The following is a 25,727-nucleotide window of genomic DNA, read 5'->3' as shown; positions in this document are numbered from 1 at the left end:
AAGAAAGGTAACAATGATTAGGTGATGATCAACGTAACACCAGATCTATTTTTTTTTGGTCAAATAATTGATGAATCATATCGTTCCAGCTCCACATTATTTATATATATATAAAAAGCTTTTGAAGTTATAATTCAGTGCTAACAAGTGGTCATTAACTGTAACAGAGCATTTATGTGTTTTAAGATGCAGATTCAGATATGTGAGGTGATCTAAACAACAACAAACAGAGATAACACACATGTACATTCACTAGATGCATGACAGCTTTCCCGTCTCTTTCATTGTTATGTGATAGAATTAGTTCCCTCTTTGGTCTAAGCTGTATATCTGTCAGACAGGATGCTCAGTCATAATGCCTCGTAAGATAAGAACCAGTGACTCAGACAACAACAACACAACTCCCCATCTTCATCTGACGCCAGCCATCTAATCTGGAAACCTCCGTGTCCCCATGTATTTGTTGCTGCATCTCTCCGTCTGGTCCTCTGCTCTGCAACATCTCTCTCCTTCTCGGTCCATCATTCTCTCTCTTCAACTTGTCCGAGCATAACATGACTTCATGGGAAGGTGCAAGCATAACAAAAACAAAGTCTGATATCACAAGCAGTGAACACGTAAATAGCAAACCAACTCACTGAATAAACCACGCACCAACACCGCCCACCCACTTCTGTCACACACACCTCTAGCTTTATCTTGCCAGGGGGCGGCTTTCAGAGCTGGGCGGCTTCAGAGCCGGTCTCTGCCACCCCTAAAAATAGACAAACTGCCTTTTGGGTTGTGTTACAACCTCAATGGCAACAATACCAGGAAAAGAATCTGTACGTTGCTAATTATATCCAAGCACACTGTAAAAGGCAGAGAGAGCGAGAGCACACACAACACACACACAAAACACACACACACACAGAGAGTGACCTGTAGTGTACACCATGCACACACACAAACAAACGGAGGCATGTTTAGACAGGGAACACACCTACTCCTCTATCACAGATCTAACAGGGAAACTAGAGGAGAGTGTGTGAGCCGAACACTCTCAGCAGCTTACATGATCCTCCAGCGGCTTTACTATGAGAAGGGGAAAGCTCTTCTCCAAACGTGCCAGCGGTCAGTGTTTCCTCTGATACACGGCAACATCCGACTTTAAGTTTGAGTCTTTTGTGCTCTTGTCCAGGTTGCGACACAAAAGATCTGACCTTTTTAGGGGGGTTTTTACTTATTGAAAAACAGCTGATTCTTACAGCTGAATTGACCCTAAAATCCATAAATAAAAGCTGAGTCTTCCTCCACTGTTGAACACAGTAGAGTTAATAACCACAGCTAATCTTCTCTGGTGCTCACGCTCACTGCACTATTACTGCCAAGCATGTTTATAGTGTGAGTGTGTGTGCGTGCCCAGGCAGCCATACTAACGTGGAATTCCCCTAAAACTACAAATCAGTTTAGGGATAGTAATCATCGGCTGCTGGTGGGAAACGCAAACACAGAGGCTGCTTTCTGGAAATGAATGAGATGAAGGAGCCTCAAAAGGACATGAAAGATATATTAATGAGCCGGCAGGATCAAATCTGAAATGTCAAACCTGGTGTACACACGTGAGAAACCAAGATACATACACAACCCAAGCCCCACCAACCTTGTGTTTGCTCCTTGGTCAGTGAATGGGAGAGAACAGGCAGTAGTAGGCTGAGGCGAAACACATGTCTCTGTTTTTTTCCCCTGCTGCTCCCTGCCTGTGTTCGAAGTCCAACAGTGTGTCCCAGAGAGAAGACAGGAGAGACCAGAGAGGAAGAGAAAGTGCGGGGTGCCAGCGGCAGAAAACCGGTGGTGATCAGAAAACCAGTCGGTCCACTTGTCCTCAAAGAGTTCCCATAAAGATGCTCTTTGGCGGAGCTGCCCGCAGAAAGCAGATTCCCCCAGACTCCTGCAGGCTCCTCCACTCCTCAGCGCTCATCGGACAGAGAAGTATCAACAGCTGTGAGTGTGTATGTGTGTCAGTGTGTGTGTGTGTGTGTGTGTGTGTGCCCTCAACAAATGAGGGGTGTGTGTTTGTGTGGAAAAGAAGCTAAAGGGACCACGTGATGCAGGCTTAATCCCCCGCCCACTGGCTAGAGGTACACACACACACACACACACAGATTCAGGCAAACACACACACAGGCTACTGGACCAATCAGAGCTCAGGCTCACACACTAATCCTGCCTGCTCTTTCTCTCTCTTCCTCTCTCTCTCTCTCTCTCTCTCTCTCTCTCTCTCATCTCTTTTTTTCTTTGATCCATTCACTTTCTGCTCTATCTCCCGCATTCCACAATCGTCTCTCTCTTTATCTCTCATTCACACCCCCTGCCTCTCTCCTAACCCCTCTGGGCGACTCTACTAAAGGTCAGTGTTTATGAGTGTAACTGCAGCCACCGCAACCAGCAGAAGCTGCATGGCCTTTTTACTGCCGCTTCTGCCCCACTGAATCAGCGATATCTGGCTCTCAGAAGAACGAAGATCTTAAATCAGAGGAGACATAATATAATAAACTCCTATCAGAGGTCAGGGTGAGCGACACAACAACTGTCTGTGGTTTAAAGTCTTGCTTGGAGCAAAACTCTATATTTGACTGCATTCCCTCAAACCAATCAGCCGTCATGTTCGGTCCGGGGGAGACATGGAACAAATATGTGAATGAAATGTTCAAATGTCCGTTCGTCTGTCATTTTTGTGTCTTGATTTAATTGCCTTTACTTTTAGCCTGTCAGTTGCAACTGACAGAATAATAGTGAGCTAAAAAATATACCACGATTGACTGATGACTAGGACGATGAGGTATACAGTTTACATCAAGGCTTCTATACTAATAATAATAATCATAATAATCATAATAATTGTATGGTAGCGATACATGTAATCATGTTGTAAATGTGTGCAAATCACAGAAAAAGTATTTGAATTATTGGTTATTGTCAGATCCAAGTTTTACTGTATATGAATAGAGAGAAAAGTGCAAGAAAAGAACAACTTATAACTCATTTTCAAATTACATTCTTAATTAAATAATAAATTTGGGTGATTCCATATATGAGGAGAACATATTGTCACACTGACAATAATATAAACTATAAAAAGTAATGATAATAGTGAACTATACTGTCCTGCCCAAATGATTTTGTAGGAAAACTAGACAAAGGTTTCTATATTTTTAGGGTTGATTTTTGCTTTTTTTTCTACAGCCCTTAAAGCAATATCTATGAATTTGGATTGGAAGTGATTAGTAGCATGGAAAAAGATGTGCTTACAACGTAAAAAAACCCCCCCAAAAAACCAAATACTGGCACAAGGAAGTTTGTTGCAGTTTGAGGAGGGTTTCCTGCTCTATTGAGAGACCAATGCAGGAAACTAATTAAATCTGTATCACTGCAAAACAGAGACCACACCAGATCTTAATCCTGCCAGTGGGGAAGAAGCTGAGCCTCAGATGACTAAACCACCAGAGAAACACGAGGTCCACATTTCCTCTTGTAACAGTTGGAGGTTTTCCAATTTACAAGTACAGAAGAAAAAAAAAAACATTTCAGGCCGCCAAAGAGATGTCAACAACCTGTCGGTCAAGTCATAAATAATGTTGTTTGATATTAACAGCGTTATGATGTCATTTCATTATAAAAGCGTTATCCATCACACAACACCTTCAGGGAGGCCACATTCAGCATGACAACGACCCCAAACATACAGCCGGAGTTATAAGAAGCTGTCGTCAGAGACGAGAAGAAGCAGGAGTCCCGCAGCAGAAGGTTCGGCTCCCACCGAGCAGTGATCTCACCGTCATGGAGACATTCTGGAGATTACGAGGAGACACCGAGACATCCTATATATACAGTTTACTGCACCTTTTATCACGCTAACTGATTAATAAAAACTATTCATAGCAGTCGTGTAGGTCCTCTCTTTCCTGGCTCACAGTCAAGTAACAGTGCTGGCATATTAATTATCAACTGACTCTCTCAGTGGGATTGATGTCTAAGTTTTAATGGTCTTGTAAAAGTATGTCACTATTTGACTTTGACATGAAAGCATCATAAAACAATAACTTCCAGTTTATGTAGAAACATCAGAAGGTTTGAGTGCCAGTGGTTTGTGGCTGGCAGTTCTCAGGTCATAAAGATCTGCAGTACACGCTCACTGTGATCACCTGATGGCTTCAAAGATAAGGTGTTTTTTGGGTTTTGGCTCCAGCGAGAGAAACTGCAACAACAGTGCGGCAACAGACGCCAAGCGAAACCCATCTGATGGCCCACAGTGATGCTGAAAAGCTGCTGACACCGAACTTTATCAAACCACGCATTGTTTTGCAACATCCGAGTCTGAATTTCCTTTTGGTATCAATTCAAACAGGCCCCTGCAGCTGTTTCAGTTCGAAGTGGTGGAAGGTTTGTGCTCGTTTGTGTTGACGTCAAACAGGGTGTAACATTTCTATTCAGGTAAGAAGTGAATGTGCAGAATATGTGTGTCACAAGGACAAATGAGTAATATGTTGGTGAGAGAGTGAGTCCGTCAGGATTAATGCCCCGCATGCAGGATAATTGTTCGCAGTTTGTTGCTCTGAGCCGACGGTTAAAATAAAAGGGACTCTGATTGACAGTTTGAAAGAGGAGGCAGTTGACACATCAAACATGTCAGACTAACACACTGGAAGCCCCTCAACTAAATCCTGTTGAGTTTAAACCCACAGGTGACAGCTGTAATACTGTAATTACAAAGAGGTGTTCATGATTGATACTGATTTAGTCTTTAAAAGCTTTTTTTTTTTTTTCTGACACTGCATTAGTGCATTACGGAGGGATTCACTTTTCATCACACTATCAGACGTAAGATGCTAATGTTGGCTTGTTGTGTGTCGTCTATTTACCTTTAGGAGGTGGTGACATCAGTGGCATTTGATTACCTACAAGTCACATGAACACACACTCATGCACCGCTTCATTTCTCTCTACAGCAAAGGAGTAAATAAACCCCGGTGATGCAGCTGGTTGACACTGTTGAGACTCAAACAAACACACACATGCATACACACGTGTGTGTGTTTGGCATTTCTTAGACAAAGTCTGGGTCCTGCTGGCGACATTAAAGCAGGCTGATTCCTCTAAATGGCATCACATGCATGTGGAAGAGTTCAGTGGAGCGTTTGCTCGGGGGGCTGCAGCTGGTTTGCAAACAAGAGCCATCATCCTGCTGATGCCACATGACTACAACAAACTGTGTCCTCTACACAGAGAAGAAGAATAATGTGCTCTTGGGAGTTACTTGCACTGCTGGTCTTTGAAGTTGCATTATGAGCAATACTTATAGAAAATATGTCTAGTAGTATCCAGTAGCTTGAGGTGACCTTGTTATTTTTGATTGAGAATCCTCCTCTGCAGCTTTGTCGTAAAGAAAACGTTCTTTCGGAGGAATAAATATGAAAGGATTTATCTTTGAAAGAAACACAAGTGATGCAGATTTTCAGTCCTTAAAGATTTCTTTCACCACTTTGAGTGAGTCAGTAAAATCTGCAGCATTATTGATTGAATGCAGTCAAAATCTGAAGAGCAGTCCTGGCACATCTTTGTGCATCAATACACAATACTGTTAATACTTCGACAACTCTATTAAACATTTATACTCTGGTTCTACATGATGTACTTTTCAAGCAACACTTCGTCGCCACCCTTTCAGTGGGCTATTTAGTTGTCCTCTTTCTTGCAAAGAGCCAAGCAACTTTTTTTGTATTCATTTTCTTACAATAGAATCATGTATTGTAATACAGTGCATTTTTTCAGTTAGCATAATACACAAAAACATTTCTGTGAAAAACACATTCAAAGATAACCAAAGTTAATTTAATAAAATGCCTTTTTCTTTCTTTATAAATGGGATGATCATTGTCGTCCTTGTTCACTATATGATTTTTCAAGTGTTGGCAAGCTCAGTTATAAACTGACATTGAGATTGCTTCTTGCAAACGGTTCAACATTATGTTTTCCCATATTGTCTCGACCCTCTGCACACAGTGTTCTCCTCTGCAGTGCAGGGACGATGCCAAGAACAGACTGGCATAGAAAGGAGGCTGATCTCCCTCCACCCCCGCCACCGCCCGCCCCCCCTTTCTGGATGTTGGTGCATCACTCAGCACTTTATTCTGAAGTCCACCACTCCACACACACACACACACACACACACACACACACACACACACACGCGCGTCACCCCCACCTGTCACTGCAGCCAGGCCTGACTCAGGGAAACAGAGTATCACACACTTGTGTACAATGCTGAAGGCTGCCCTGTCTAAACAGACTCACAAGTCATTGTATGAAGATAACATGATGTATTGTGTAACACTGGTATGTTTGGGAGTGCCTGCTGCTCATGTATTGTTGGTCTATTAAAGGGTTAAAGGCATTTGGATTTCCATTCATTTCACTCTGTTTGGACTGTGGAATAGAACATCTGGACTGTAACTCCTGCACACCATCGGAAATTAGAAAACTCTGGATGAATCTTTACCATAGACTGTATATAAAAATGGACAAAAGTCTCCTGCTCTGCAAAGTGAAGCCAATGCAGAAGTGTTCTTAAGCGTAATACCACAGAGGGCCACTAGGGGCTGGCAGCAAAAATCCTCTGGCTCCAATAGACTCCCATTCAAAGAGCGTCAACATCTCTCTTAAAAAACTAAGTCAATATATTTCTTACACAAGCGATTATGGTGTGACTGCACTCATTATCAGTGTTCTGGTAGTTCTTCTGAAAATTATTTCATAATTAAGCAAATATTAGGCTTCAAAGAGAGGTATGTTTGGGGACGTGCGTGGTTTGATTGACATGCCTATTGTGCTCAGTCGGATCCACCCCCTAAATATGGTCCCTTGAAAACCAAGATAGCGACGGCCAAAATGCCAGACGAGGTTTCAAATCAGTAGTTCACAAACCAATGGGTGGGTTGCCACCTGAGTCTCAACCAGAAATCAATATAGAGCTAGAGATGATATGATATTATATGCGAATACAATGAGTGCAAAGAGGCCTAAAGGGAAGGGAAGCCATCAAACTGGGACAGTCTCAAGATGGTGTCCAGGCATTTTGCCTTACTGGTTGATAACAGCAGTATAACAAATTTTTAATTGCCCTGGGGAGACCAAAATTACAGTTATTGTCTTAGTGTGACTCATGTGAAACATTACAGACAAGGTTAGACTATTCCCATGCGTGCTCGACACCTCTCGCATGTTCACACAATTGTTATCAAGTCTGGTGATTAATGAGTCCTTTGCACACCACGGTACTCTTAAGTAATGCCATACTTCTGTTGAAGTCATCCCCTCCATGACCTCCTGCGATAAAGCTGTGGACCAAACAAAGCACGGCAGAGGGGAGGGCCTGATCGTTTGCTGGGCTGAGTGCATGCTGGTATCCATTTACTGCCCTGCTATCAGCGTTCTGTCAGCGTTTCCCTCCAAATGCCGAGCAGTAACAGGAGAGGAGCGAGGGGGCACGTTCACTGACGCTAGCTATTCAGGAATGTACAAACACTTGAGCTCATGATTGGGACCGCTGAGCTTTTTCCCCAGAACAGACAAAGAAAGAAAGCATACCTGCCTGGTATCTGGAACCCGTAGGTGGGAAACTGACAGATGTGAAAACTCTTAAGAAAATAAGACTTGTTCAGTTGTGAAGCACACCCACTCACGCAAGAGGTGGTCTTTTTTCACAAAGCTTGTTTTGACTACTACTACTTCAAACGCCATTTGCCCACATGACAGGGAGGTCAAGTCGATCCCTTGAGGACAGTACAAAGCTTGTCAGTTCATATATAACGGCGTGTTTTCATCTCGAGCTAAACTGCTGGAAAGATTTGGACAAACAAGCCTGATAATTCTTTGTTGGCCGACAGTGAGTGACCCCTTTCACTTTGTTTTCATTGCCAGCCGATGCATTGTAACCATAAACATATTGATAATAGCCATTTTAAGTTGATAAGTTTGCATTGCCACGAATAAGAGGCGATCAAAAGGTTCAGAGATTGCTCTTGTTGCACTCGAACAGAGTGCAGCACAGCGATGTGCACAGAGCAGGGGGAAGTTATAACCTTTGTAAGTAGGAGTTTGGGGTTGCTTCGCTCGATCATCATCAGCCCCTGAATCACTCACATTGTTGTGACCACTGGTATGTGCACATTTGCGATTTCACCGTAGACTTGAGCAGAGAAAGCACGTTTACTTTTGTGTTAAACTCTGGAAATCGAAAAAAAGGAGACCCTGGAAATACTTCAAAAAGTCCACAGCAATTACACAAGCAGGTGGGCAAGTTGTTCCCGAGAGGCATTCACGTTTTAAGAGGGGCAGAAGGTGACGTGACTGTCCACCACGTTGGTGGTCTCGATGTTCGTATGGTTATGCACCTTGAATTCGTCCCACAGGGTCAGACTGTCAACACCGACTTCTCGTGTCACGTCCCGATGCGTCCGAGTGAACAACCCGACGTGATTGATCCTCTTATAGTTTACACTTGCATTCAATGGAACTTCTCATTAAGAGTATCTGACAAACGTTCAACTGCAGAATACTTTCAGTTTCTTGATCAATAACCATCTACAGGTGCAACAGCAGTCACAACAATGTATTTTTTTTTTTGTATATGTTTAATAATAACAGAGAAGTAGATGGAACGAAAACAAGGAAGAGGAGAGCCTCTTTGTTGTCTTCAGCCTTTACAATTATCATGGAAGTGAGTGTTGCAGGACATCACCTGGCGTCCACATGCAAACAATGAGGAACCTGTGAAGGTGTCACTCCACTGTTTATCTGCCTCTTAACAGCCTGTCTAGTTTTTCGCCTGTATGGGAGTAATCCTAAGTAGCCACTAATCCATGTTTGACCGGCTAATGTTTAACGCACTGAGAAGCGTTCAGATTCACTTCCTGGAGCTCTCGCTGGTCACAGTGCTGTCACTGTCTGAGCAGCTGTGTTACTTAGCAAGCAGAACACACACACACACACACACACACACACACACACACACACACACCAATACAGGGCTGTACTCAAGTGAAGAGGGAGGTCTGCCTCTGCCTCAAGGTTCAGGTACAGATAAATAATAACTTCCACAGAAGAGGGTGAGTGAGGAAGCAGCGTGCCTGTGTGCGTGTTTTAGGTTAGTTTCCTCCTCTGATAGAGATGAAACGTAGCATGGACGCAACAATAGGAAGTCACCGCCCAGTCATTACCTCGGTCAAATGTGCTATTTCAGGTCAAGAATACACTCGAGTGGCCGATTGCTTAGGAATTACAGTGTGTTTCTGCTCGGCGATGCTCATTTTGAAATCTCCAATTTGGTGTATGAGCCACCTGCCCGGTGTTTATAACCTAAAGATTTCCTCCAATGAAAATCAAGTTTAATGGGATTTTTTTTCTTGGAGAAAACCTCTAAACATGTCATGTTGATGAAAAGATAAGAGTATTTCGGGGTTTGACGAATTCTTTTATACATACTGTATTCCCTAGTTTTACTTCTTGGTATATCTATTTTAGTATTAATAGTATTGTTTGTATTGTAAAGCTCTTTGTATTACAAGGCATTAGTATGAAAAGTGCTGTACAAATAAGGTCTGATTTCCTGATTGACATTTTGAGCTTTGTGGTTTTATTTGATTATTTATACAGGTTACACTTTTGCCCCTAAAACTTTCCAACCAAACATGAAACAACAATTTCCCCGCACATGTTGCTTAACTACATGTGACATTTAATCACTGCGGGTGTGTCAGAGACATTTTTCCCCAAGTAAATAATAAAGCTTGTCTTTCCTAATTTTTCTGGAGACACGCTTCTGTTTGAATTCTCATGACAGTAATTAATTAATTAGTTTCCTGTCACATTGGACAGTGAAAGATTTCTGTAGCAGCATTAGTGAAGCCTTTTAATGCTCCAGCGTATCTGAGGGAATGGCAGATTTGATCAGCATTGAAACAAAAGCATTAAAACATCTCTTAAATCTTAAATAAATAATTTTATGTTTGAATATACAAGTGATTTATGACGTTTAAGTTTGTTGATCATACCTAGTATGAACCACAGGGTTTTTTATTTCCAGCTGTGTGTTCACTCAGGTGCATTGCAATGTCTTTATCTGTACTCTATCACGTGGAGGCCCTAGACCTTTTCCAAACAGAGCCTATCATACCCGTATGTGGTCATCACTCCCAAAGCAATCACAGCATATCAGATGACCTTGTGTACACACACACACACACACACACACACACACAAAAGGCAGTTCTTGTTGACAACAGCATGCCATACACACCTTGAATCAACAGTACAGGAGAACACAGTTTTACAATAATATCACTTCCTCTTACCCCAAGTACAGGTCTTCACATATTTATGTTCATTTGGCAATTTATCACTTATTGAATTTATTATTGTAAAACTTTTAAATGTGTGTTAAAAATGGAAGGAGAAAAAAAATGCCTACATATGATCTACAGTGATCTGCATTTCCTGTAGTCCACTCGCAGTGGTCAGACTTTGAAGGAGCAAATAGGAACAAATTCAACACGATACAAATGTCAATACAAATTTATTGTCAAGTTTTAAACCAAAATAGCTGGACACACCTTGAAAAGTTTGCAGATATTCAACCAAAAATAAAAAGAACCCTTACATTTTTGAAGCTAATGAGAATCATGTCTATCACAAACTTGTCAGTCATTTGTAGGACAATTGAATGACAACTAGCTGTGACATGGAAGCCAAAGTAGAGCTACTCAAACTTTCAGGAGAAAAAACAAAGGTGCTTTGTAGCTTATCATCCCAAAGGACAATTCCTCTGAATCAAAAGCTGTGAAAGTGGAGGTTCCACTACTTTTATCTTTGCCTCGGAAAGCAGCTGGGCGTGCAGCATGAAAGAAGCCAATGACATTCAAACCAGGGGAATGTGTGTGCGCATGCACGTCTCTTTGTGTCCGCATGCCCTCGAGCCTTGTGTGCTAACCCGGACAACACAAAAACCAGCATCAGTCAATACCATTTATCAGTCCTGCGGTTATAAAGTTGTTGTTTTTTAAGGTCTTAAAAAACATGGTGTTTTTTATAAGTAAGATTAATATGACAACGTGCATAAAAACAGAGCACAATAAAGATTTATCTACTTATTATTCCACTTATTTGCGTTTTTATTGAGAGTTAGAGAAGACAATTTATACCACTTGATATGCCAGCAGACTGCAACGAGCAGCCGCTTAGCTCAGCACAATGACTGGAAAAAGATTGAAACTGCTCGCCTGCACGGCTACAAGTACCAAAACCTGAAAAGCGGTGCTGTTCGCTAATTAACATATTTAATCTTGTGTGTTTAATCCTTTTTTTTTTTTTTTTTTTCCATTATAGAAAGCTAAGCTAACTGGTTGTCTTATTGAGCAGACATTAAAAGTGATCAAACTTCTCATCTAACCCGAACCCAGAAGAAAAATGTTTCTTAAAAGGGACCGTCCACAAGGTGTCGGCTGTATTTGTAAAACTTCTTGCAATACTGACCGTCACTCCAAATTTTCAAAGATGTCGTCAAGTAAAGTTAATTTATTATTGTTCCATTTAAGGTGCGATATGTAACAGGCTATTACACAGCAATAGTTTACATATTGCAGCTTTAAATGGCCTCGCCAAGTAAAATGATTGCGACATTGATGTTAGAGCAATTTGGGACAATTTAAAAAGAATTATAAGCAAATTAACACAAATGAAACGAGAGCAAATTCCGATACGTACACACACACAAACGCAGAGCTACTGCTGGCTGCTAATTACTGTAATTACAGCTGGTAATGACAGAGCTTCAGAACGGGCCTCCGGTCGCTTCAACCACACAAACAAAAACAATCCATCCCCGGGTGTCTCGGCTTGCTAACTGCTACCGTATGTCCTCACCGCCAGACGCCGGCTTTATAGTTGGACGGAGGCTAAACAGCAGAGCGGTCCGAGCCGCTGCACGGATACGCGACACAATCGAGTTTTCCAGTCGAGCGGTCTGCTGAATTAGCTCCGGTGTGAATTATTGGACATTTTCTCAAAAGCTCTTCCTGACATCAATGCCTGTGAAAACAATGTGGATTCTTTTGCGTTGACGCCACTGTTTTCTTCAACACCCTGATTTGTTCGACAAATAAAATTCACTTCAGGAAGGTTTTTATGGCACCCGTTTAGGATTCAAATCACAAGCTCAGGCTTCGGAAGTCTCTGTACACACAAGCTTCAGCTCCACCGGGCCACTATGACCACCTATAAACTGGCTTCACATTTCACTTGTCCTAAAATGTTTGAATCCAGGCAGTCTTAGTTTTACAGAAACCTACGTGTTAACTCTTTGTGAAGAAGGTTTTTTTTTATGCTGGTCAGTCATTTCCAATCACTAAACTTAATGCAATTAGCAGGTCTGCAAGCACGTCTTTCACCTGGCAAGCCCGCATTTAGGTTGGATGTAAACTACAGCATGAAATAGGTGCGAATTTGTTGGTTTCATACAGTTACAGAAATGGTCGGACGCAGCGCTCCCCAATCACGACTTTGAAAAGATCTCTTTGACCATCCAACAAACGGATAGGGAAAAAAAGCACGCGTTGAATAAAGCTGCCAGTTAACTCATAATTCGAGCCACGTAATCGAGTTCCAGATTTCAGCAACCAAAACTGTAATTTTATTTGCCGTTTGCTTCTTGAAAAGGTCCTTTTATGTCCTCTTTTATAACGGTAAAGAGGTTTTCTATGCTGCAGGAGCTGAAACAGATTCCCTTGCAGAAGACTAGAATACACCGCTGCCCTAAATTTACATCAGATAACGAAGTTATTTTTTGAAGTGGCAGTCTCCTGGGCAACAGCTGCACGCAGAAGCACTGAGAAGGATTGTGTCGGTGTTACAATAACGGCAAACATTGCAGATTGAAATATTCAAATAAAAGAGATGTTTGATGTCCCATGACAGACAACTGCAGCTTCAAGGAAGAAAGGCAGTTGCATCATCAAGCTTAGCGGATCATTTCCAAGGCAAATGTTTTCTGTGCCAAACCCACCTCACCAATCTGAACCTGTGTCAGCACCAGGTGAGCTCACACTTTGCCTGAATTGACATGCGAGGGCAGATATGTAAATCATCCAACCGGCACAATGGACGCTTTGGGGGATTTCTTGAGCTTGAGTCGATGCATGTTGGGCGTGTAAGCCTTGGCAACCTTTCAGAAGCAAATCGGAATCAAGGCAAATTGTTTATTCATTACAATACGAAATGCTGACCCTTTAAAATCTGACTTGTAAATTGGGCATAAAATCGGATTACTGATCATCCGATCAGTTGTAACCGATTTACTTTTACGTGTGCAAAAGCGGAAAAGGCAAACATTTGGCACAATGAAGGAGACAAATTGATCGCAGCAGCAGCAACAATCCATCATTTGGAGAATGCACTTGAGGCAGTGCTACTGAATGTGCTCCTTCCTACGGACAACACAGCGTTTTCATGGATGACCACAGTCACAAGGCAGATCAGCAAGTAGGCCTTGAATAAGTGTGTACATTTATGCTTTGAGGGGAAAATAGATCTTCTAGAAAATCTTTGTGAAGCGAAGCAGAACTTTTCCACACGGAAAATATTTCTTGCCACTGACTTGACTCTCGGCTATAATATATGCACATCAACAGTTGGGTTGCGTTCCACATTTTCACACCATCGGAGATTAGCAGCTGTGGAGCGTCAAGCGTTTGACCCCCGGGTGATAAGGTGGGAGTAGGAACGGTTTTGCAAGAACATAAAACACTAATATAAAGCATTGACAATATATGAGGAGCAGCAAAGTTTTAGGGTTCACTCTTAGTTCACGAACTCTCTTACCCCTTTTCTAAAAAGACGTCCGATACAGATTTCTATTCGAGTAATTCAATTATATATTAATGCAGCATATAAAATTGAATTATCAAACAGTCAGGCATTGTTCCTGTTGTCAAATAGAGTTGAGCTATTTGTTGCCGAGCGCCCCATGACTCCTCTGTGGTCAAGCAACGAGGCAAAACACTGAGGGGGCGTCAGCTACAGAGCTGTGTGTGTGTGTGTGTGTGTGTGTGTGTGGGCGTGTGTGTGTGCGTGTGTGTGTTTGTGTGTCTGGGGACTATCCATTACACAATCCAAGGAAGCAGACAGATTCGATATGTCAGAGTCTATGTCTGGATGAGGTCATTATGCACGAAGCAGAATTGCAGGCTCAACTCACCAGCACAAATACAACACACACACACACACACACACACACACACACACAAGCCTGAGCACACAAACAGTCACACACTCCCACGAGTTTCTATGGCAACTCCAAACAAACAGTCCGTGCAGCATGTGGCGACCCCACCCCAGCAGAAAAGAGGGAGAAAACCGAGGCGGAGAGGCAGAAACAGACTTAGAAGTAGGATAGAGAGCCGAGAGCAGAGATGAAGGCAGCGATGAGGGACATCACAGCCGCATATGCTTCACCATCTTCAGCATGTGCTTTCGCAGTGTCACAGGAGAGACATTTAATAAAAAAAAATTTAAAAAAAAGATGACAAGTGTTCATCACTTCCCATAAAGGACCTGAATTGTGTTGAACCTTTAGCTTAACCATGCATTCATATTCTTAAACGTATCCTCCAATTTGGGAACAAACTTGAAAGCTTCAGATCTAAGACATTTAGAAAGCCTTGATTTCACGAGCAGACTGGGGGATTGTGAAACAAACTCATCCCACCAGTATCCCACGAGCCTTTCATGTTATTGCACCACACCGGTCGGAGACTCGAACACACAGAGACCGCACATCCACCGGCCTCCACAAAAAGGCATTTTCATTCAACTTAGACCTCCAGAAACAGAAAAGAGAACAACAATAGACGTGAAGCTTTGTAGCAGAGTCAAGACCGGTTATTGAGGCTTAGCAACTTCCACGCCAGGTCAGCCAAGGTTGAAGACGCCCACATCCGTAGATTAAAAGGACGCTGGCATTTAGATGCTTTGTTGGTTGAAAAAAAACAAAAAAACAACCAACAACCTCTGACCACTTTGGACGTTTGGCATTTTCCGATGTTTTGCCAAGTCCATTCTGCCAACATAAAACATTCGACTCCTGATGATGCCGGTGAAAGGTTACCAGGTTAGATTTGACTGTAGCGGTGGGCACCTATAGATACTATGTATGGAAGATGATGTATTTCACTGCCTGGTTGAATAACCAGGTCAGACAGTAGATTCACAATAAAAAAAATGTTTTAATTAAATTAAATAAAATGCTTCAGTGTTGTTAAACTGCTACTTTTAGCCTATACACATTTCTGGCACTATGTTCATAATGTTCCTGCTCAAGTTCCACCATAACAACTGTTATTAACCTTAATGAGCCGTCTAGCTTCAGACAGCCTGGAAAAGTCGGTATTCAGCATCCACAGAGCACCTGAAGGCATAACAATTCATCAAAGGCTAGCTGGACCTTTATTTTGAAAGGGCTTTATTTGCTGCACATTTAAGTAGAAAGGTTTGCTATTGTTATGTAGTTTTATTGCATGTTTGTACAGGCTGAGGAACAATGGGTCAATACTTGGTGTCAGCAGACAGTTTTCCCAAGAAACAAAAGCTAGGATGTAAACCAGTTAAGTACTGACAGACTCCTAAAACCTTCAATGCATGATGTTGTGGTATTTAAATGATGCACTTAAATCTAATGATACCAAGACAGACACTTTACAGTTGTCACTATTAACTTGTAGGTCGTCAATTACCTTGAGAAGGGCTGTTTCAGTTCTGTGGTTAGCACAGACACCACACTGTAATGTATCATGGAAGTTGTTGAAAGTCAAGTGGTTGCCCAACTGCTTATGAACAACTTTTTCCAGGACTTAACTAAGGAATCGGGTATAAGAGATTGTCTGGAACTAGAAATTATGGGAGCAGCCAGTGGGCTTCTTTAATGAGACGAGGGATTTCGAGTAGCAAAGTCGGTTAAATATCCATGGGATGCCGAGGTAAGCACGTGAATCACTTGGCTTGCCGAATGACGAGCGAGCTCGGTGATTTAGTGACACCGATCTCTCATCTACCACAGCCGGACTTTCAGATGCTATAAACGTCAATGGCCTTAACGCAGACAGAGCCTCCTCGGGCCTCTAAGTAGTCGTACTTTTGGCACACCCCTGGGCCATGCACTGTGACTACTACCATCAACATCATCATTTCAACCCAGATCAACACGCCGTACTGCCAATGGCAGTCGATGGTGGCGAAAACACCCGACAGCAAGTAGCTTCACCGCACGTGTGAAAAGAAGCTGAAGGAAAGCCGCTGTCCGTGTCCTACCGATGTCAACAGGGGAAAATAATAACGAGACTAATGAGCCAGTAGCTCATCCCATTAGATCATTAACCAATCGAGTTAGTAGTAAACCAAGATCCAAGTGCAGGGCAACAGATAAGGTACAATTTTATTTAAGTTCCAAAAGCTGCTCTCTGGGCAAGTTTTTCATCTAGAACAAGGACTCATGTGGATGATGGATCACATGGGTGGTCTTCACAGACTGGAATTCAGCCAGTGGACAGAGTTTTTGTTTGATTTGAAAGAAAATCTCTGCATGTCTCTACCACAACAGGAAAGCGAACCGGCGGAGGTCTTTTCAGTGAGTCACTGTCACTGGGCTGTGACCCCTTCCATCACATGTGACCGCTCCGTAACACACTGTCAGAGGGAAAAGAGAGCCTCTGGAGTGTGTGTGTGCATGTGTGTGTGTGCGTGCGTGTTTTAGAGTTTCCCTCCATGTTTCCGGGCCTGTCAGACTCGAGCCTTGGGGGTTGTGACACAAATTCATACAAAGCATCCATCATGGATGGGAAAGCGGCAGCAAGTGATGCTGATGACATCCCGAAGGTCAGGCATCTTGCTGCACAAGTCCCTGGGGTCCTTCCTCGTCGCGTCAAAATTTCTTTCACAGAGTGTTGCTCCAATAAAAAGTCCAAAAAAATATGGCAGAAGAAAAGAGAATTTCATCTTTGAGACGTAAAGAAGTCCGGTAGCTGTCGACAAGTGCACTGACATGTTCAATTTGTCTTTAAAAATTTTTATTTCACATTTGTTTTGGTATATTAATAAAGGTTTGTCTGGATTTGGAAATAACCTTCTAAGAATCCTGAATTGCCTAAATATAATTCAGAAATAATATGTTATTTTCCCAAGTCAGCTCACATTTGAACAGATTAAGGTAATACTTTATTTCAAATCTGTTGCACTTTTAACGCTCTGTTTAACTTGTTACCACAGATTGAAATCACTACAGCAAGACGAGAACTTCAACCAAAGGAAATCAGTAAATCTTGAATGAGTATTGTGGGTTGAGTAAATTTGTTTAAATTGACTTGTGGGTTTATAAATCTGCTTCCTAAAGTCATCATGAAACACTTGTAGCATCTTGGTTCTGCTGCAGAGTCACTTTGCTGAGGCCGTGGTCTCATGTAGAGAGCCCGGCTTTCCCAAAGCAAGTTTCTGGTGTAATTTCCTCCATTTCCGGTTTGAGTAATTAATTCTATTCATCTTTTTATAGCTCTGTCTCCTCCTTATCACTTATTTTCTGGCCGCCCACATGTGCAGCGCTTCTTTCTCTCTCTGACAGTCACACACACTGTACTCTGTCTGTGTGTGTGTGTGTGTGTGTGTGTGTGTAGGAAGGACAAACTTCCTGTCAGGATGTGGGGTCCAGCAGAGGGACAGTGGCACATGGCCAAAAGTCACAACTTTCTGTTGAAACCAAGTAAGTCAGAGTTTGTGTGTGTGTGTGTGTGTGTGTGTGTGTGTGTGTGTGTGTGTGTGTGTGTCTCCTCGTGCTGGATGCATTCATGTGCAATTGTCCGCATCCTGATTGGTCTGACCACTGAGCGAGCGTACTTCATTTCAGGAGTTGTTTCATTGACTGTAGGAAATTCTTCTCCGACATCAAAGAGCGTTTCAGGCTCATACTGCGGCCGAGCTTTCATTCATAAATGCCGAAACGGCAAAACTCCAGATGAACCTGAATGAAGATCAGCGTCTCTCCTGCGTCACAATCGCAGCAGAAGGTTTCATCCGTTCATACGGACTCCAGATAATTAGACCACCAAGGAAGGAGAGAAATACCTCAGAGGTGGCCTTTCTTCCTCTCCTCTTCATTGCTACTCTCTTCATTCATCTCCATTCCCTTCTCTCCATGTCACCGCCCTCCCTTCCTTTCATTGTTGTTCATGCTCATCTTGCTCTCACATTCGAACAAAAACATTGAACACGGGGCACAATTTCAGCTCTCAACAAGAATTATTATATTACTGACGAAGAAAAGCATCACTTAGGAAAAGAATGTGGAACGAGGGACGAAGAAGAGAACTATTTATAGGACACATCAAGGACTTTGATGACATTGTATTCATAAATACTCTGACTTCAGTTTTCTCAGAACTAATATCATTATCAAATGAGTGTCTGGGGTCTTCTCACCATCACATCATTTCCCGAGCAGTTTTGTATGAAGATTTAATTTGCACAACTGTACTTCTAGGTCATAAAACTTAGACAAGGTGAGTGAACTGGGTAAAATTTTACTTGATATGCTACTGTATGTCTATAAGTGGGTCCAATTCCAAGGGAAGTGACTCTTTTCTGCACAAATGTACAAATGACCTCACAGTCATTTCCCAGCTTTCTGGATATGAGACTGTGGATGAGTGTTTCGCTGTGTTTGTACAAGCAGGTCCAGCTGTTTCCTCACACATCGTACACGTTCCCACTCACACACCAACTACCATCTTTCCCCATCAGGAAGAGCTTGAAGGGTACCGAGAGAGAAGCAGTGTATTGTTTTGGGGGAGGGATCTTTGTTGTTCCTGACAACCAGTGACTCACAGTCGCCACGGAGACCGAGACCTAGTGATGCAATCGGGAAGGAAAACTTTGAAGCAAAGCGGGAACCCAGTGACAACAGCCACAGATGAGTTCAGAAGGAAATTTTCTGTTAAACTACTATTTCCCTTATAGCTACTAGATGCTGCGTCCAAGGGAACTTTGTTTTTGTTGTTCCTGTGATTTCACAACTAATGAACACTCGGCCGACTAACACCTCTTGCTTAGTCGACTACTTCGGGATAGCAATATTAATTGGTCGTGTTTTCTTAATCTGGTATCTCAGCTCATCAAACTTAATTTAACCTTGCTCCACCAAGGGTTGAGGTCCCTTTTTTTTCCCCTCAGATTTAAACTTTCTGTCTCCAGCAGCTGTAAAAATTAAAATGGGCATTAAACTTAAATCAGGTTTGAAAAAAAATTCCCTTAAAGTTCATGAGTGATATCACAGATTTATGTCTGTGTGAAGTGAGGATCTCAGTATAAAAAAAAATACTAAGTTACTGGTGTTGAAACTGGAAGCCTGACCCTTTTTTTTTTTCCACAGCAAAGCAAAATACCAAAAAAAGTTGAGGGATTTGATCCTCCTCACTAGTGTCTTGGCCTTACTCTTATATCTACTTGGCAGTTTGGCAGGAGAATCTTTAAATTCTCCGAAGTGAACTTGCAGCATGCCTGAGCCACCATCACACGTGTCACTGTCGACTGAGAAAGACAGGCGGCATACCGTTGGATATAATGACAGCTATCTTCAAGCCACTGTAGACGCAGAGACCTTTGAAAAGGCAGAACAAGAGCAAAGCAGGCAAAAGGAGGGATTACACAAGTGATGGCGGATCATAAAGCACAAGGGATTAACTTTAAAACCTTGAGACTTAGATGCCTGATCATTTTCCTGCTACAGGATAAGGATCACTCAGACATCAATTCAAGAAAACCTCCTCCGGGCTGATGGTTACTAGGAACTACAGCCTGTCACTGTGCATAAGCATCAACTCAAACTGGCGCAACACACTTGTCTGGGAACAGCTACTAGATGCATCTGCACAGAAACTCTGGCCCAGATAAATTAAGAGTACTTTTTCTGGTTTAATGACCATTAATAAACAGTATCATAACATGACGAGTAGGAGTTAAAAATAGCGGGAAACTCATAAATCATGACTTTAAAGCAGGAAGAAGAGCGTTTCTCAGTCACGACCACTGGTTTTAGCCCTGACCCCTGGAAGTGTCGAGACATCAAGTGTAGAAGCAGCAGTGGCTATAGCGGTCCTGAAATGCTACCTTCCCAAGGCAAGCAGGCTGAAAGGTCAGGCGACTTAGCTTTGACCTGGCTTCGACCTATTGTCTTCTTCGTATGATGAATCATAAAATTGAAGGTGCTGTTGGATGAGCGGACGGGGAAGTTGTCTACAAATTTAACTAGAAAAACACGGGAAATCAATAAAATACCTTGAAAAGAATGACGTATCTCTGGTAATACACATTTGAAGGCTCTTTGACTGGTTAATGACAAAGATTTTAGCATGTTCTTTAGGATACAAACCCAAGATTAAATTTATACCTGACATTTGTTCCGATTTTTTAAAGATACTCAATAAACAAGGTAACAAACTCCACAAAATGTGAGGCATTTGTCTTCAAGAAATAATCGTCTTTGGTACAAAGGAATGCAGCTAGCCCAAGGTACCGATGTCATGTCAGTTTTGCAGACATACCACATAATGATTTAAATTGGCATCAAAGACATATAATCCCACACTTGGATCTATGTCAAAGGCCACTGCCTTCGGCGAGGGAACATTAAGGCACGAGGGAGATGCAGGTTCTCCTGTTACGTCTTAATTAGCCACCGATTTGTCGGCGGGGCAGGTGAATGTCAGGATCACCCCCAGGGTGCACATCGCAGTGTCGCTTTCAATTAGAGTTGATCAAAGACAGGAAAGTAGACTTTCCCGTGTTTGAGAAGAAGGGAAAAATGACAAATGGAGACACCTCGCTGAACGCCTGGTGCCGCAATCTCTGCCTCCTGGCCCATGACGAGGGGAGTGTTGGTGGTGAGATAGATCACTTTGATACATATTTCAGCTGTGCAGGGAGATACCAAAGCTGTGCACTGAGAAATTCCACCACTTCCTTCATCCTCCTGGACTGACAGCAGCATCCTCATCCCTCATACCCTCCCCCTGCGGTGTCCATACAATCTCCTGGTGTCAAATGTAGGTATTCCCAACAACCAAGCTACTGTAATATCAGACGGTAAACGGTGTCTCATCTCTGGGCAACAAAAAGAAGAGTGCTGCAGCGGAGGCAGAGACTCAATTTCAAAGATGCCTGATGGAGCATACATGCCGGTCGTTTCTGTTTTTATCTCGCACCATATTACAGTGCCAGTTCCCCAAATATCCCTCCTCAGTCTTTCCCTCTGTTTAACCAATCACAAAACCAAAAAACGCCCACCAGCGCAGCAGGCCCTTCTCCGATCTGGTGTTTGAAGACAGGCATGAAGGGATCTTTCCACATTTAAAATGAAAGGCAGGAAGATTTATGGCCAGTATGTGGGCGATACAAGTCTGACCCCGTATTACACATGGAGGAACTGACGCATCATAGAAAATGAGACACTATCCGAGGTCTCTTGTTAACAGCCCACAACATTGTATGGCTTTAACAGAAGACAACGGGGTGTAATGTCCAGACCAGGAAACGATCTGACGCTTCAATCTGCTGCTTTGGTCAGAATTAAAGCCATTTCTGGATAACAAAATATGTCAATGACTAAATAATTAACAGAAGTTAGGAATTTTTTTGATTTATTTAGAGTTTAAGGCTAAAAATGTGTTAAACTGCTTCACCAAGACTGTGTGGATGCCGTTTGATCAGATTTGATTGAGAGTGATGGCAAGTAAAGGTAATTTAGAACTTGTTGCTTCATATCCACCTTATTTCTGATGCTATAATACCTCGTATGAAAGATGGATGCAACTCTAGTGGAGTAAATATGTAGGGAACAGCCTGCCATAGTTCCTACTGTGAGTAGCAAAATAATCAACTAAGTAGCTAATGATTAGAAATGCAACGATTGGTCAATTAAATGATTGATAGAAAATTATTAACCAACTATTTTTCAATGAAAATATTCGAAGATTCCCCAAATTACAGCTTTTTAAATGCAAATATTTTCAGGTTCCTACTAGTCCTCTATGATAATAAACTGAACATAGAGGTTGTTGACTGTTAGTCGCGTCAAAACAAAATCTTTTTGCATCTTGAGCTTTGGGAGACATTCGTCAACTGTTTTCACCCTTTTCTTAAATTCTTTAAGTCCAAACAACTGATCGATTAATCAGGAATATAATCAACAGATTAATTGATAATGAAAATAATTATTTGCAGCCCTACTAGTTCCTACTCATCAGAGGTTGCGCTCCCATCCCTTGACAGTAGAAAGAAAAAGTATGATTACATTATCCCCATTTCTTTTCAAAAATTCTCAGTAGAGTGAAGACACCTGTTGCACACTTCTAACTCTCAAAGACGGCGGTTCAGTGAAAGCATTAAACCCAACCATATTTCACACAAAGTATCGTGAGGGCAGGAATACAGTAGATACACTTTCACGAGAGGTTTCTGACTTTTCAGATTCTTTTTGTGCACCTCTGCTCTCACTTGGGTTTTCTTCATCCCTCTTTGTCTCCTCTCATCTCTTGCCTCCAGCATGTGTGAATCCATCCGTCTCTAATCCTCATCCTGTACGGCTCACTGAAACCTCAATGTTCATTTGTCCAGCTCTTTGTTTGGTATCCAGTAGAGGGTGTCAAGCCTCTGGCCCCTCCTCCCTCTCTCTCTCTCTCTGTGTCTGTTCATCCCTCCATCCTACATGTCCGCTCTCCTTCCATCCCTCAGTCTGTCCACCGTCTGTCCTCTGCTCCATTTATACCTCCCTTCTCCCCTAATCTGTCTTTCATCTCCTCTGTCCTTCACCAGGTCCTCCTCCTCCTCCTCCTCCTCTCTCACACTTTCTTGCTGAAAGAAAGACAGTGCAGCGTCCTGGCAGCTCTCCACCCTCCCGCCTGGGTGGAAAAATAAACAAGCGTCCACATGTTCCCGAGGAATTTTAATGACTTCCATAACTCTGGCTACTTTACCTGCCAAACTCCAGGCAGTGTGAGGGAAGCAGTGGACTCTGAACGAGACAGTTTAGTGGCACTGATGACGAGCTTTGTGAGCCCGAGCCAAGTAGTATCCTTTGAAGCCCTACGCAGCTTTCAAAGACGCCAAACTAGTGAGACACCATATGGACAAATCTATGAGCTGAAGTACAGTATAAACGTTTTAACGACAAAAACATAAGTCTAGTGTCTCCAACCCTTTTGCAAAAGTAGAATTACAGAAAATATAACTATAGAAAGTGTTTGTTAGGACGACAGTGACATCAGCTGTAACATGCAGAAGACAGATTTTTTTCTAATGACCTGGAGTAAACCAAACCAGACAACCAACTAAATGAAGCAAGCATTACACGTACAGCGGTGAGTGATCAAGGCAGCCAGCCCCACGGCAGATAACTGATCCACGAAGCTGTCGTCCTCCTTGTGCCCAAATCATGTCCGTCTCTGTCCTCAGCTGTTACTGCACTAAAATCATTGGCTCCACACGTGTCGTTGGTCAAGAAATTAAACAGAGAAAACTTCTATTAGCCTCCTTATAGTCAACTTCTGTAGCTCCTGATCATATTAGCCTCCACCTGGCTGCGACCTCCTGTCTTCCCAATCTGTGTCTTTACAGTGTCAGCACATTTAATCATACCAATGAGGATAAAGGCGAACAGTTGTAGTCATAATCTTCTCAAAGTTTCACGGTGTTTGATTCAGGTTTAAATCACACAGCGTGACAGAAACAGTTGTTAGAAGAAAAAAGAGTTTGAGAGGAAGACGTTCAAACAGCGATCACTTTCACACCTTCAAACACCCGACCGATCGCTGTGGGAAGTTGGCCTTGTTTGCGTCGCAAACACACCACCTCCAAATCTTAGAGGGCTGATGTTATATGGCCTAACGGGCATTTTGTTTTAACCATACTGAGGCCTCGACATAAAGCAAAGCCTTGGTGCTTTTACTGTTGGTATTGTTTACACTTGGGAACCACAGCTTCCGGATCTTGAGCGATACTTTTTTCAACACAAATTTTAAGTCCACTTGAAGAAAAAAACAATCACATCACACATCATGGTACAAATATTTAATTTAGTGGAAGACGGTGTAACCCAGGTTGTTTTCTTTCTAGCTTTAATTACCAGATGTCCCCAAAACACCCACATGGAAGCTAAATTAGTTTGAAAAGATTGAATTTAAGGCATTCTCATGAAAGATCTACTTTTCTATGTTAAAATAGTTTTTTTTTTATCTACATAGGCGGGTCGACCAAGTATATAGTATATGGTAATTCTTGACGCTGTTGAGATTTAAACTGCTGTAAAAATAGGAAAAGTTGCGTTAGGTATCGAATAATGGCACTAAATAACAGTGTTTTTCAATAGAAAATAATACCTCAGCAATTCTGTGTGCAAGTTCAGTACCCGGCTCTGTGAACTGGCTTTTATTGTGAAGGAAGACAAGCTATGGTCAACGCATAGAGAAACGGATTGTTAGCTGCTCTCTGGTGTACGTACATTCATGCGAGTGTGTGTGTGTGCAGCAGCTGGCTGACTGTCAGGTGATAAAGCCCTTGTTGAGTGTGTATTTTAATGGTGGCGTGACCCCACAGACTGTAGGGTCAAACTGCAGAGCCCTGACCTAAGAGCAGACAAGGGGTTGATGGAGGTCTCTGTCGAGGGCCAAGGCAGGGTGATAAATCTGGGGAATTGCTCTCGTCAGACTAAATACTGAGTCTACATAGTCTACACAGGGAGTAAAAAAAAAAAAAAAAAAAAAAAAAAAATAGCCAGTTCATGCATGAAATAACTCGGTGATGTAAACAGTCCATTGTAACTTTAGACCATCAGTTCCTTTCACCGAACAACTTCACATCAGCGGACTGTTTGTTGATCATATTCGTTACCAATATCTTTTTTTTTTTTTTTATAAACAGTAGGGCTGTGCCTTTTTCTCTCACCTGACCTGCCTTTCACCTTCATTAGCAGCACATTACGAAACCAGACAATGTGTTTTATCACAGATGTGTCAGCAGTGGGGAACACCCAGCCCACCGGCAGGACCACTGTTTAGATTTCAGATCTCTTGAAAGTTTTGTTTTTCTTTCCCTCTCAACCCAGGGACCAGCTGCAGAGGAAATGACAATACGAGGGGGAAACAACAGAGATTCATAACATCTCCTCCCACCGATCCACGCTCCCAACTCACTGCTTTATTTCTTTCATCAAAAAGTGGTCATTTTCTGTCTATACGGCTTACTCTACCGCCCACCCCACTTCTAAATCTGGTTTCATCTGCAGGGTTGTAACCTTTGACCCATGAAATTCATACATTGCTTTGTCTTGCACAAACTCAGGAAGCTCACACACACACACACACACACACACACACACACACACACACACACACACACACACACACACACACGTACGGTTGGTTTCTCCCCTCTTTCCCCGCTCATCCTCTGTCACGCACAAGGAATCTGGGATGTGTTCTCCAACTTCAAGCCCACAATGATGAGTAGGCTTTGGAGTTGTGGACCTACCGAACTCCCCCAAACTTATGTAATGTTGGCGCTTTATGCCTCAACAAAAGCAAGAGCCTCGCCGGTTCCTCATT

The 25,727-nt window shown here is 42.5% G+C and overlaps 1 protein-coding gene across 6 annotated transcripts in view; it reads right to left on the bottom strand.

Annotated features, from left to right (window-relative positions):
• The window catches only part of add3a (adducin 3 (gamma) a), a 105,264-nt gene that overhangs the window by 39,668 nt on the left and 39,869 nt on the right, over positions 1–25,727 (bottom strand). For 2 of the 6 annotated variants that reach the window (XM_069166691.1, XM_069166696.1), the window contains exon 1: positions 1,643–2,031. The exons of 2 other annotated variants lie outside the window; for them this stretch is intronic. The gene's annotated coding sequence lies outside the window, so the exon portion shown is untranslated. Of the gene's footprint in view, positions 1–1,642; positions 2,032–25,727 lie in introns of those variants that run through there. 2 more of the 6 variants (XM_069166695.1, XM_069166697.1) reach the window with 1 other exon arrangement.

The sequence above is a fragment of the Embiotoca jacksoni genome, unplaced genomic scaffold (genome assembly GCF_022577435.1).
Source record: "Embiotoca jacksoni isolate LCO1_2020_lvr unplaced genomic scaffold, fEmbJac1.0.p SCAF_4, whole genome shotgun sequence".
NCBI classification, from domain to species: domain Eukaryota; kingdom Metazoa; phylum Chordata; class Actinopteri; family Embiotocidae; genus Embiotoca; species Embiotoca jacksoni.
Note: the sequence above shows the minus strand (reverse complement) of the source record. Positions and strands in the feature narration are given on the sequence as shown.